At 44.4% G+C, this 12,502-nt stretch overlaps 1 protein-coding gene across 6 annotated transcripts in view; it reads left to right on the top strand.

Annotated features, from left to right (window-relative positions):
- The window catches only part of Runx2 (RUNX family transcription factor 2), a 242,141-nt gene that overhangs the window by 93,562 nt on the left and 136,077 nt on the right, over positions 1 to 12,502 (top strand). The gene's annotated exons all lie outside the window — the stretch shown is intronic.

The raw sequence follows: 12,502 nt of genomic DNA on the forward strand, positions 1-12,502 counted from the left end.
TTAGTCCACTCTCCTTTGTTTCTTTCAAGTTGGGAGGAGGGAAGGCTTTGTTTCTCAAGCGGGAGAGGGCTCTCTGGTCCCTGCGCCTCCACAGTTTCTGCTGCAGATGGACTCCCCGGGGTGAGTAGGGATGGGAGCCTGGCGGAGGGAGAGCTGGAAGGTTCCTTGGAGAACCATGTTACCGCATTTTGTTGACCACTGCTGCCTGTGCGTGTGAATCACATGACGTCTGTTGGGAGCTGGGCCAAGGATAGTATAGTATAGATGTTCAGTTTTCCTCTGTTGAGTGAAATCGCTCTCTCCTTTAGGCAAGACATCAATCAGGGATACAGGAGAGAAAGAAGAAGATACACAGGGGGCTAGAAAGTATGAGCAGGGCTGGGCTTGACTTAGTTTTGATTGTTTCATCTGTATTTCAGATGAAGAATTGGTTTTACGCAGAGTCAAAGTTCCTCTTGGACTTGTACAAGACTTGTGTACATTTAGGGTCCCTTTCGGCTTCCATCAGACCAACCCTTTGCAGTTAAAGCATATTTTTTTTTTTGCTCCTTGAAAATATTCCAGTGGGGATGGAGAGATGGCTCAGCCATTAAGAGCACCGGCTGCTTTGAAAGGACACAAGTTTGTCTCCCAACACGCACACTGGGCAGATCAAAGCCACCGATGACTCCAGTTCCAGGGGCATCTGAAAGCCTCTTCTCATCTCTATAGGGCCAGGCGCACACATGGTACACATGCATACACTCAGGCAATCACACACACACAGAAGATAAAAGTAAATACATCTAAAAAGAAAGAAAGAGCCCCAGAGGACAATTGCAGCTATAGAGACACAAACCTACATTGCTTTGTTAGCAAGGTGTGTTCACATATAGATTCACCGTGGAAACGGCTGTATACTGCCTTGAACAGGTGACCACCCAGTGGGCTAGGCATCAGGGTTTGCCGTTCACACAGGTGATGTGGATCAAACTGGTTATTTTGTTCTTGTCACTTCAAGCATTTCCATGAAGTGACATTACAGCTCTTTCCATTCTGCAGAGGAGATAGGAGCCGAAGCTGGCTGGTTATGCAGCTGTTTATTGATCTTAAGCCAAAGGCAGGAATGTGCCCCCACTTCATACTGGTTTAAAAGGCAGTTCAGTCCAGTTTTGTCCTCCTTTCTGAGCACCTCAGTGAGTCGTGACTGGTAACGAAGTACCATGGAGCCAAGGTGGGAGGTTCTGTATAAACAGTACAGAGAACAGAAAATCCCTCCTGTCAGCAGCGTATGGAGAAACAGGAAGGAACAGGCAGCTGTGGACTGTCAGGATCTGAGAACCCTCCACCGCCCTGATCTCGCTCCTGGTTGTGGGACTGGGCCTGGACTAGAGCACTATTGGAAGGGCTCAGATCACACTGAGAGGAGAGGGTTCGTGGTCCACTCCACAGGGCCCATCCTTGGGACCATGTTGGCGAGATGGTCCTTTTGTAGGGTCCTGGGGGCCGAATTGCACAATTTCTACTTTATCATTATTCATCTCATTATATAAAGCCATCCTCAAGATACACGAGACTGACCTTCTTCCTACAAGTGAGACTTGAAGGTTTTTGCTTTCCTCTTTAGAAAATAAAACCCTTTGGTTGCAATCTATGTGCACCAGGCCAAGTCCTTTGGTCCGCCTCTAACATGCACAGTTACCATTTGCCTCTAACACGGACGGCTCAAATGCTAACCTCCATTACTGCACCCCCAAGAAGTCCCATGGTCACCTTCACAACGCTTTTAGGCCACATCTCCCCATCCAAAGAGATATACAAAATACTCACCAATGATGCTAGGCAACTCACGTGTGTACCTTACACAAACACCAGGAAAGCTCCTTAACTAAGACTTAGGTTTATAGAACTTCACAAATAACTGGGAAAGTATACACTATTCAGGACAGACTTGACACACAGCATGCGACATTATAGCTGATATACTGAAGCCAAATTGTTTTTAAAGTTGTATATCTGTATGTCATTTGCAGGCAAGGTTTGGCTTAAGTTAATGTAATAAATAGGAACCTAAACTTTTTAAAGGAGATTGTTTGCTTAATAAAAATGAATCCTCACAGAATATATCTTAAAAAGTGATTTGGAATATTTTCAATATTTAAATGAGTTAATAAGTCTCCTATGGAGTTAAAAAAATCACTTCATAAAAATACAGCTTATAGAGTACTAAAGTATTCACATTATTGCTATTAAGATTTACAATATCTATTTACAGAGCTAAACTCAGTACACTCACAAAAAGTCACTAAAGTATCAAGAAAAAATTAATTATGTAATAAATCAAAAATCTTAGGTTGTACTTGTATTTACTAGGGTTGGGACGGTTCTGTTCCAAGAATAGAATCAAGCAGAAAGAAGAATTTCTAAAGAAATTCCAATTCACACTAAAATGCTATTCACAAGAAATACTCTGAGTGATTGTACTTGAGGACTAGTAGGGGGTTGGGTTCTTCGTTTCCTCTGTGTGTGCCCTTGCTTCTAACTTTTCAAGTGTGGACTCAGTTCTAAAGAATTATGTCCACAGTATACTCTGTCTATTTCCTATAGTTTCCTTTCTGGAACTCAGGCAGGAACATAACAAGGTGTACTAAAATGATAGAGGCCTGCTACCTGTGTTCCCCAATTCATTTCAGAGAAAGCTGTACTGCTAGAAGTCTCAAAGTTCATAGGCACAACATTAAAAAGTCAGAGTGTTTCCCTTTACTCTGAGGCAGCCTTAAATAGTAAGAACAAGAGTCGTTTACAGGCTCGTAAGCAAACACTATCGATTGCCATCTAGATGAGAAAGGGGTCCTTCTTTGTTGTAATGACTTTGAAGCATACTCAGTTCAATTATAAGAGTCAAGTTCAGCTTATCAGACTCCAGCCTTGTGACATCACAGTGCAGAACCAGCCCTGGACATCCTGGGCTTCTTACCACCAGCTATATTACAATAAGAAGGCCTTCTATAGTAACCTAAGTGTGGGGAGCATCCTGACCCCAGGTGGCTTTAAACGTGACCTCGCCTCATCTTGTGATATACCATTGAAGTAGGCAGATGACTTCTCAGTGCTTCCTTCAGGAAACAGGTCGAGACAATGGAGACAGCAGAAGGCTGTACACAGCCCAAGCTGTATCTGGGTTTTACAACTGTAACAGTGCTGTCTGTCACCCGTGCTGCTGGGTGTGTGCCGGGCACTTGTGTGGCTTCACATAATGATTATAATTAGTTTTCTGGAGGTCATTACAGAATACTCTGTAGATAATTATTGACCTTCAAACTGTTTCCTGTACTAATTCTGCCACCGAGAGAAGAGTGATTCCTTAAGATTCATTCTCCACTTTCCAGTCTGATGGGGAAAGATTCTTTTCCTATCTCAGAATCTTCAGGTCCTTCCTACTTCAGCTGGCTCTTCCCCTCCCTCCCTCCCTCTCTCCCTCCCTCCCTCCCATCTGACCACCACTTCTGTGATGTGGAGGTGGAGGGGACTAGTGGCCTTCTGTGCTCTCTGGAGGTCCCACTGATGACACACACAGGACACACAGCGAAGGATCATCGATGTCTGGAAGAGGCCACCAGGAGTGACACCAAGAACTTTTTCATGGTGTTTCTGCCTTTTGTTATTTTTTATAAAATAATTTTCCCCTGAAAGTTTCTTTTTCTCTTTTCTGTATAAGCAAATAGTCTTGGATCTTTTCTTTAACTATCATAGTGTCCGAAGCAAGCTCATTCAGCTTCACCAGGCTGTGGGAGAGCTTGCCATCTCAGTTGATACTTCCCAAACTCAGCAGAGTAGGCATTAGCCTAGATTTTAAAAAAAGTCACTGACAATTATTGTATCAATACCACGAGATATAGACATTGCCAGAGGGGAGTTGGGGGACCATGTGATCATTTGAGATGTGCCAGGAGGATCAGCCCACTTCATTTAAAACCCAGTGGCATTTGATGGAACTCATTTGTAAGACGTCCCTGTCAAGTCTCCTGAGTCCAGATTTTAAAATCAGTAGCCCCAGGCGTGTGTCCCTCCGTGGGAACATTTACATCTCCATGTCCAAGAAGGAGCAATGCTTCACTCTTGGAGAAAAGAAAAAGAATACTCTAGCAACTAATGCTAATAAACCAGAAAGTTAAAACAACCCTAATAAAACACTAGAGATACTCCATTTTTCCTGTGGACCTACTTCTATATTAAGAGCTTGTTTGGTAAACACACCTCTGCCACAGCAGCCACAGGCAAGTAATTAAGTTCTATGAGAGCCACTCTTATTTTGAAGAGGGTCTCTGTTTAAAGCTGTAGAGGGGGAAGTTATTAAATTTAATGGACCCGAAACAAAGGCAAGTCCCATGTGTTAACAATGGCACGTCCTATATTCCTCTCCTCATATCAATGGTGATTGACCTGAGCATTTTCAAATTTGTAGGTCAGAGTTCATCTTGTTTTCCCTAAAAATAGCCTGTCTTCCAACAAGAGCAGATGGCGTTTTAATCCCACTTGAACCTCAATTTACTCTAGTGCTGGGAACAAAGACATGGTTTCCAATCCTACCCTGTCCCAATGCTGGCACCTGTTGCGCAGGCGTAAGGCTGACTAAGTCTGTTTGCATGACTAATTGCACTTATTTGTAGTTAGCCTTGGGTACCCCGGCTCAGTGTAACCTGTGTGTGTGTGGTTTGACTCAGATTATTTTAAATACATACATCTTGTCAATTGTTGCCGGGGCAGGGTGGGGGTGGATTTACCTCTAACACATGTGCAAGCGCCCACACATAAAGCAAAGATCCATTAAAGAAAGGAGCCATGCTTATGCATGACAACAGACACAGACACGTGGTCACACATCTTCCCGTAGGGTTAGACACAGCCTGCTCTCAGAGGAGTGCGCGACCCCTCTCACCAGATGCACTGATTTTCTCCAGACATGGCGGCTGCTGTGATCTGGGAAGAGCATGGGAACAGTTTAGCTGAGGAAAACCTGATTTTAGTTTCAACGTCGTATCCCTTGGCTTATTGTGCCTCAGTGGCTCTGTGGAATGAAAGCGAGTCAACATTGCTTATCCATGCATCTCAGAATTTTATAAGAAGCAAGGCGACATCAGGACTTTCCGCGTAAATGGCAGGGAGAGAACCAAGTCGCATTATTACTTTTGAAAGAATAGAAAATGCTGATATGTGTGTGTGTGTGTGTGTGTATTATATGTGTATGATTTAAATTAATCTTTATGCTTCGTAGCAGTTTTACCTTACTGCAGGAAGACTAAGTAGAACATAGAGCTTGCATGTCCTTCAGCCGCCACCCACCTGCCATTTATGTCTTGCATTAGCACAACTGAATACTGATCCGCTGTTATGACATTGAGCACACAGTCTACCTTAGGGTTCACACTTGGCATTACACAGTTCTGTGGGTCTTGCTGATCCTATAATATCATGTACCCCCATTGCAAAATAATACAGGATAGGCTCCCCACCCTACCCTGCCTAATAGCACTATGCCTTCCTCCTTCCAAGGCCCTGAAAACATAGATATCTTTACTGTTTCTATGGTTTTGAACTTTTTGAAATAATTGGGATTAAAAGTATATATGGTAGAAGAATGCTATATATATATTTTTTAAAACATAAATACTCTTTCTGTACCTCCTGATCTTCTTTTGCCATAGACTTTGTTCGTGGCATTATTTTGTTAGAAAACCTTTACACACACACACACACACACACACACACACACCCTCTTCTTAATTTGGCTCATAGACTGTTTTAGGTGATTGTTCATACGGATGCAAACACGGGACAGACTTAGTTAAGAATCATGGTCCATTTATGTGCTCGTTGGCTGTATTTGCTGCTCCTGGTAGAGGCGTTCACTCCCTTTCTCTCTCAGATACCTGGCATTCCTAAGAACACACGGCTGCTTTCCACTCCGCAGGGCTCTCTGAGCAGTGTGCAGGCCCCGAGGTTTCCTTGAATGCCTCTCATCTCTACCAGCAAATGCTCTCTCATCTACACTGCCCCCTGCACTGTCTCTGTACTCTGTCTGTGCCTCTCCAGTCTCTCTATCTTTCTGGAAAAATATATATTGCATGCTCACTAGCTTCTGAGGAAACAGTGGTTCATCTCTGCTGCTTCTAGAAAACATAACAGGGAAACTGCGTGGTTGTTTTCAGTCAACTCTGGTGCTATATATATTACATACAGTTTTCTTAAGCATTTCAAGGACAAGGGCTCTGTCTTACATGTTCTTGGATCATTGTAGCCTGCGATCTTGTAGCCTAGCGTGTGGTTGGTGCTCAGTATAGTTCAAGGAAACAACGGTGTGCAAGAAAGAAGACAGAGGAAACAAACAAAGACAGTTAGAAAGACGGGAAGGATTGCTGTGATAGCTCAGAGTAATGGCGCTTGTCACCAAACCTGACAATCCATGGACCTGAAGGAAGAACTGACTCCCGAAAGTTGTCCTTTGAACTTCACATTTATGCCATTGTATGTGTTTGGGGGTGGGGGAAGTTGTGCAGACAGGCAGGCAGGCAGACAGACAGACAGATGCTCACGCATGCATGCACGCACACACGTGTGTGTACACACATACATAAAATAAATTAATGTGCTTGATTAAACAAGGAGGAGGGAAGATTTTGTTCACCTGGAATAACAGAAGGACAAAACTAGAGAGACTTTTCTTATTGATAAGGACAGGAAATGACATGGCCAAAGTGTGCATAAGCAGTATATATTTTTATCTCCAACTCCTTTTGCAATGTGTTTCATATTTAGAGCACATATCAAGACTACATCTGTTTCCAGAACTTTCTGCTAACAGTTAGTAATCATGCCAAAGCATACTCTAGGTCCAACTTGAAACCAAAGGATCAAATAGAATTTTTGATTTCTAATTTCGAGCCTGACATTAATTACGGCCATCATGCAGTAAAGTGTCAGGGGCTTTTCTGAGAAAGTGATGGACGTTACATGAACCCAGTGGTAAATGGAACGAGAAGCTGTTCTTCCAGAACAGAGCAAACAATCTCTCCTTGTCAACTGTCATTCCTCATGAAGCCTCACTCTTCCTGGCGCCCAATTTTCCTGAGGTTTTTCACGTAAGGTTTCATGTCACCCTGTGGGCCCCAGTTAGTGTGCTACCATTGCCGACTTTGTGCCTGGGACTCAGAGTCAAACTCCTCAGCCTCCATGCTGACGGGTTTTCCACCCGCTAAGAACACCTGAGAGGTAAGCTGACCCCTGTGTGTTGTTCTCGCTATACCTTCCTTCTTGGGTTGAATGGCTTCCTTCAGTCACTTCAAGTCAACTCAGTAAGTGGCTTCCTTGTACTTGAAATGTGCCAAGGCAGGCAAGGAATGGCAGTAGAGAGCAGAGTCTCTGTGTTAGAGAGACATCACCGTTCCTCTGGACATGACACGGCCAGCTATGAGCCGTGATCACGGTCACATTGTGACGCGGCCCAAGATAGGCCAGCAGAAGCCACAGATGCTTGGAGTATTGGTGAGCAGGGACCTCCTGTGCCTCTCTTCTGCTTTATGGACTTATACTTGTAACCAACTTAAAGCCAATGCCTTTAGGGAATTTAAAAAAAAATCAGTTTTTTTTCTTAATAAAAGATCATTCTTTTATTCTGAATTGCTTCAATGATTTTATATTTGCAACTTAAGAAGTTGCCTATATTATGTTTGGCATCATAACAATTTTTTAATAATGATTTTTAAATATCTAACAGGAATGTATGAAATCTTGCCTTTCCTTAGCTAGATTGGAAACTCCAGCAGGCCCAAGGACGAAGCTTTTAATCCCCTGCTGTCTCTCTATAACTCTGACTAGATTTAAAGCTCCCCTAGGCCCCAAACTAGGCTCCATAATCCTTTTCTTTCTCTCTGTGATTCCTGCTTCCATGCCTTGCTTGTATATATGCCCCTGGGAAGCCCTTGCCTTCAGCCGGAAAGCCTGCCCAGTAGACAGTGCTGTAAACCTAGGGGCTCAATATGCTGAGAGTTACTTGAGACTAGTGTATGCCTCTAGCGGTGGGGTCCCAGGGGGCACTGTTGTCACTTACCTCAGTTTCGTAGTCCGTAAGTACATATATGTTCCAGCAGGAGATACAGCGTGGAATCGGCAGACTTCCGTTAATAAAGTGAAACAACAGTTTGAACTATGCTTTGACATGCAGGAGACCAAACGTTTGTAACTCACTGCAGTTAGCATAGAGAGACAAGCAAATGTTCATGACATGTGCCCAAGTCTGCTTTCTGTTGTTGTGGTAAGCACCATGACCAAAACCAACTTGGGGAGGAAAGCGTGTATTTCATTTTACACTTCCAGGTAATAGTTTATCACTGAGGGAAACCAGTGCAGGAACTGAAGCAGAGACCATTGGGAGGGGTGCTGCTTACTGGCTTGTTTCCCATGGCTTGCTTGGCCTGCCTTCTTAGGTATCTTTACGGCCATCAGCTTAGGGATGACACCCAATAGGTGGTCCTGCTATACACACCAATTATTAACAAAGACAATGACCCACAGACTTGCAAATGGGGTAATCCAAAGGAGGCAGTGGCTCCTTTTCCCCAGGTGACTCTAGCCTGTGTCCCATTGACAAGAACTACTGACAAGAGGTATATCATTTGTCATGTTAATAAATACAAGCCAGGCCCACATGTTCTAGGAAGAATGGAGACTTTAAATTCCCTCGCTCTTGGCATTGCCTGTGGCTTCACTGAGATGTGACTTCTGAGCAAACAGTGGTTCCCTCACAGCTGGGTGAGATGCTTCAAGCTCTCTCTCCAGCCAAAGTGGTCATGGTTCCAGCTGTCTGTGTAACTCGTAATAATGCTACAGTTAATGGAATAATAACAACCAAAAATGATGATTCTAAACACGTCCCACCCTGCGCCAAGGAGGGCGTGCAGTCATGATGAATAATCTACACGTCGATGTGGCCACAGTAAATCCACGCATGATTAAGAAGAACCCCTTCTAAATAAATAACTATGAAGAAATAGAAACAGACTTGAGAATAAAATTAATAATAGCGTTGTGCTCATCATTGTTTAAGAAATCAGCCCTTAAGCTCCCTGTCTGTACTTTAGGAAAATACTATCTAATCATTCTGGGTTAAAGGCTCATGGAGAACTGACTACATGATTCTCAAAAGGAAAGTTTGGTCCTCTGGGCATTTAACTGAGAAAGTTAAAGTTCCCTGACCTTAAAAATTGCCAGGTGTCAAAGAATCCCCTGAAGAGTTAATAAGACTCCCCGGGGCCTCTTTCACTTAGTAAGTGGTGACGTCTTGGAATAGCGCAGTAGTGTCAGTTGTTCAGTCAAATCCTGTTAACGTGGTTTGTCTGGAAAGCATTTTTCCCATGGAGCAGGCACGTGACACAGTCACGAACCAACCATAGCATCACTGAGAGTGTAGCGGGCACAGGACACGGCTGGGATGTGAGGAACTGTCACTTGTGTGTGCCTCTGGGTTCTTGAGCTGACTGCTGAATTTCTACAGGTCTAAGTTTATCTCATGAGCGAGCAGAACTTGGGGTGCTAGGTATCTTCCAGGGTAGATGTTGGATATTGGTGAGTGGAAATTAAAGCCAGAACATGCAGATTTTCCATGGGGGAAAGATGTAGTAATCATATCAGCAGCAAACCAAATACAGTTTCTAATCCCCATGACGGTGAGGGGTAGTAACTCATCGAAAAACTCAATTAACATTAACAAGTTCCTATAGATGTCAATGAAAGCTGTGCTTTGGTATTTCACTCGATTATGAGGCATTAATACACAAAATGTTCAGCATTCAGACCCTGTCTACGGATCCCAGCTGTACTGCTTGCTGCCTAATGTAGGGCCTCGTAGGTGTGTGTGTCAGGATCCAGAGACAGACTGGGCACTGAAGGGTTAATTTTAAATTTTTAATTAAGGAATTTAACTGTATTGTCATTTTTTGCATGACTTGATGTGGCTGACTTGTGTTCATTCTCTTAAGAAAGCATTTTACTAAAGCGCAGGAACAGCTGGTTCTCCTGTGGGCCATAGCCCCTCTCTATAACCTCAGCAGCCCAGGCAGGAGGCAGGAGGCAGGAGGATCATTTGAGTCTATGAATTTGAGGCCAGTTTGAGGAAAATCTCAAAAATGACAACAAGGCAAACAAAAGAAAGAACAAATTACACTTGGAGACTAGGTGAGACCAGAGGACAAGCCTCGACTGATTGTATATATAGATACAGTTAAAGAAAACAGGATTTGACTTATAAGAGTGCTCTTCCTACACCTTTGGTGTGTGTGTGTGTGTGTGTGCATACCAGTGTGCGGGTGCCCCACAAAGGCCAAAAGGTCAATAGACAAGGTAGATTCTGGGACTGAAATGGTTCTGCGCACTTTCTTTCTCCTAAGATACAGGTCGCGTGTTTTCAAAACTTTTGTAGATTTGCACTCAGTTCCTCTGACTGCTTTCAAGGTCAGCAAGCCAGCTCTGCAAATGCCCACCAGCCAGGCATGCTAGGCATAGGCCACAATGCCCACGAAGCGACGAGAGCCCTGGGTGAGGAGCTAGTAGTGAATTCAGGCTCGTAAGCTGGCGTCATCCATTTGAGAAAAGTCATGGTGGGGTGAGCCTCTGCACGGTGTGGAGGACTGAGGAGATGAAGCCTCAGTAGAAAGGCCTTGACCTCAGAAGAGCTGAGACCTTGCTCTGGGCAGGATCACATAACTGCAAGATAAAACGAAAGGAGAAAGGTTTAGGTTGGCAGGGAGAGCTGTTGGCATTACCCTTGTAGTAAGCCTCAACTCAGGTTCTTTAGGCTGCAAAGAGGTTTTCTCAAGGTGGCAAAATGGCTTAGCGGTTGAGGTACTTGCCACCCAGCATGTCAATCTCCATTTGATTCCCAGGTCCCATATAGAGAAAAGAGAGAATTAACTCCCGCAGACTGTCTTCTGACCTTTGACTCTCTTTCTTTCTCTCTTTCTCTCTCTCTCTCTCTCTCTCTCTCTCTCTCTCTCTCTCTCTCTTTCTCCTCCCTCCCTCCCTCTCCCCTCTCTCTCCCTCCCTCCTCCTCTCCATTCTCCTCCTTCCCTCTCTCCCTCCCTCCCCCTCTCCCTTCTCATCCCTCCCTCTCTCCCCCTCCCCCTCTCCCTTCTCCTCCCTCCCTCTTTCCCCTGCCCCTCTCCCTTTCCCTCCTTCCCTCCCTCTCCCCCTCTCCCTTCCTCTCCCTCGCTCCCCCTCTCCCTCTCTCTTTGATAAAACATTTGAAGAAAGCAGCTCAAGCAAGGGTTGACTTAGCTCACAGCTCTGAAGGATTTCATCCATCCATAGCCTGAAGGCATGGCAGGAGGAGCTGGAAGTGCTGGTCATGTGGCTTCTGCCAGGGACTAGAGGGACGAATGGGGTGTCCAGCTTCCTTCCTCCTCTAGGACCCCAGCACAAGGAATCGTAGCCCCCCACTCCACATGGTTAGGGCAGGTCTTTCCATCTCAACCCAACCCAGAAACCCTCTCACAGATGTGCCCACGGGTTTGTACCGTCAGAACTAAGCCTTCAAGACAATGAAAGAGGGCTACAGTTAAGAATGAAAGTCAGTGAAAGGAAGAGGCAAACCAGAATAACAGAGAGCAGCAAACAGCAAAATGCAAAGCCCTGGCGATCTATTGGAAAGAAGAGTGTTTTCTTCTCATGAACCAAGATGTGTTTACGCATTTGTAAACAACATTGTATCTTCTGCTACATTTTGGCTTCTTCAAAGTGAACCCAATCTAAACATTTGCTTACTCCCATTTTTAATAAAGTTAAAGTTCAAACTGCAAGGTACAGAACATAGGCCTAACGTTTGGGGCAAAAAGAACTTCCTAGAGGATTTATAACAATGCATAAAAGATGTGAATATTAATTCCCCTCCTCCTAGCGTGGGAAATTGGACTTGCCCACTGAGCCCCTCCTGGCAGGCAGTCTTTGGCACCCCCTCCTCATTATGTTACTGCCGAAGGAATAAGTTAAGAACACATCATAGGACCCTCGAGGTAGAAAACGGAAGATGTGTTGTGTACTCTTTGTAGACTTCATTTTTTATTTTTGTCTTGAAGGTGTGTGTGTGTGTGTGTGTGTGTATGTGTGTGTGTGTGTGTGTGTGTGTGTGTGTGTTTGTGGTGTGTGATTATTAGTGTGAACGTGTGCATTTTGTGCATGGGGCTGTGCACGGAGGCCCAGGCTGACAGCAGGTGTTTTTACAATCACTCTTCACCTTTCCTTTTATTTATTTTTTTATTGCTTGCATTTCATATATTAATGTAATAAATTGTATCCTCACCCCATTTTCCTCTCTTACTCACCCCCAGAATACTGCCCCTTTTCTCACCTTTATTCTTTTTACAGTGGGATCTCCCACAGATTGGCTTGGCTGGCTGGCCAATGCCTGTCAGAGTTCTGCCCAGCTCTCCCTCCACCTGCCTTTAGCGCTGTGACTGTAGGCATACTGCCTGGC

This window comes from Apodemus sylvaticus, chromosome 9 (assembly GCF_947179515.1).
Source record: "Apodemus sylvaticus chromosome 9, mApoSyl1.1, whole genome shotgun sequence".
NCBI classification, from domain to species: Eukaryota; Metazoa; Chordata; class Mammalia; order Rodentia; family Muridae; genus Apodemus; species Apodemus sylvaticus.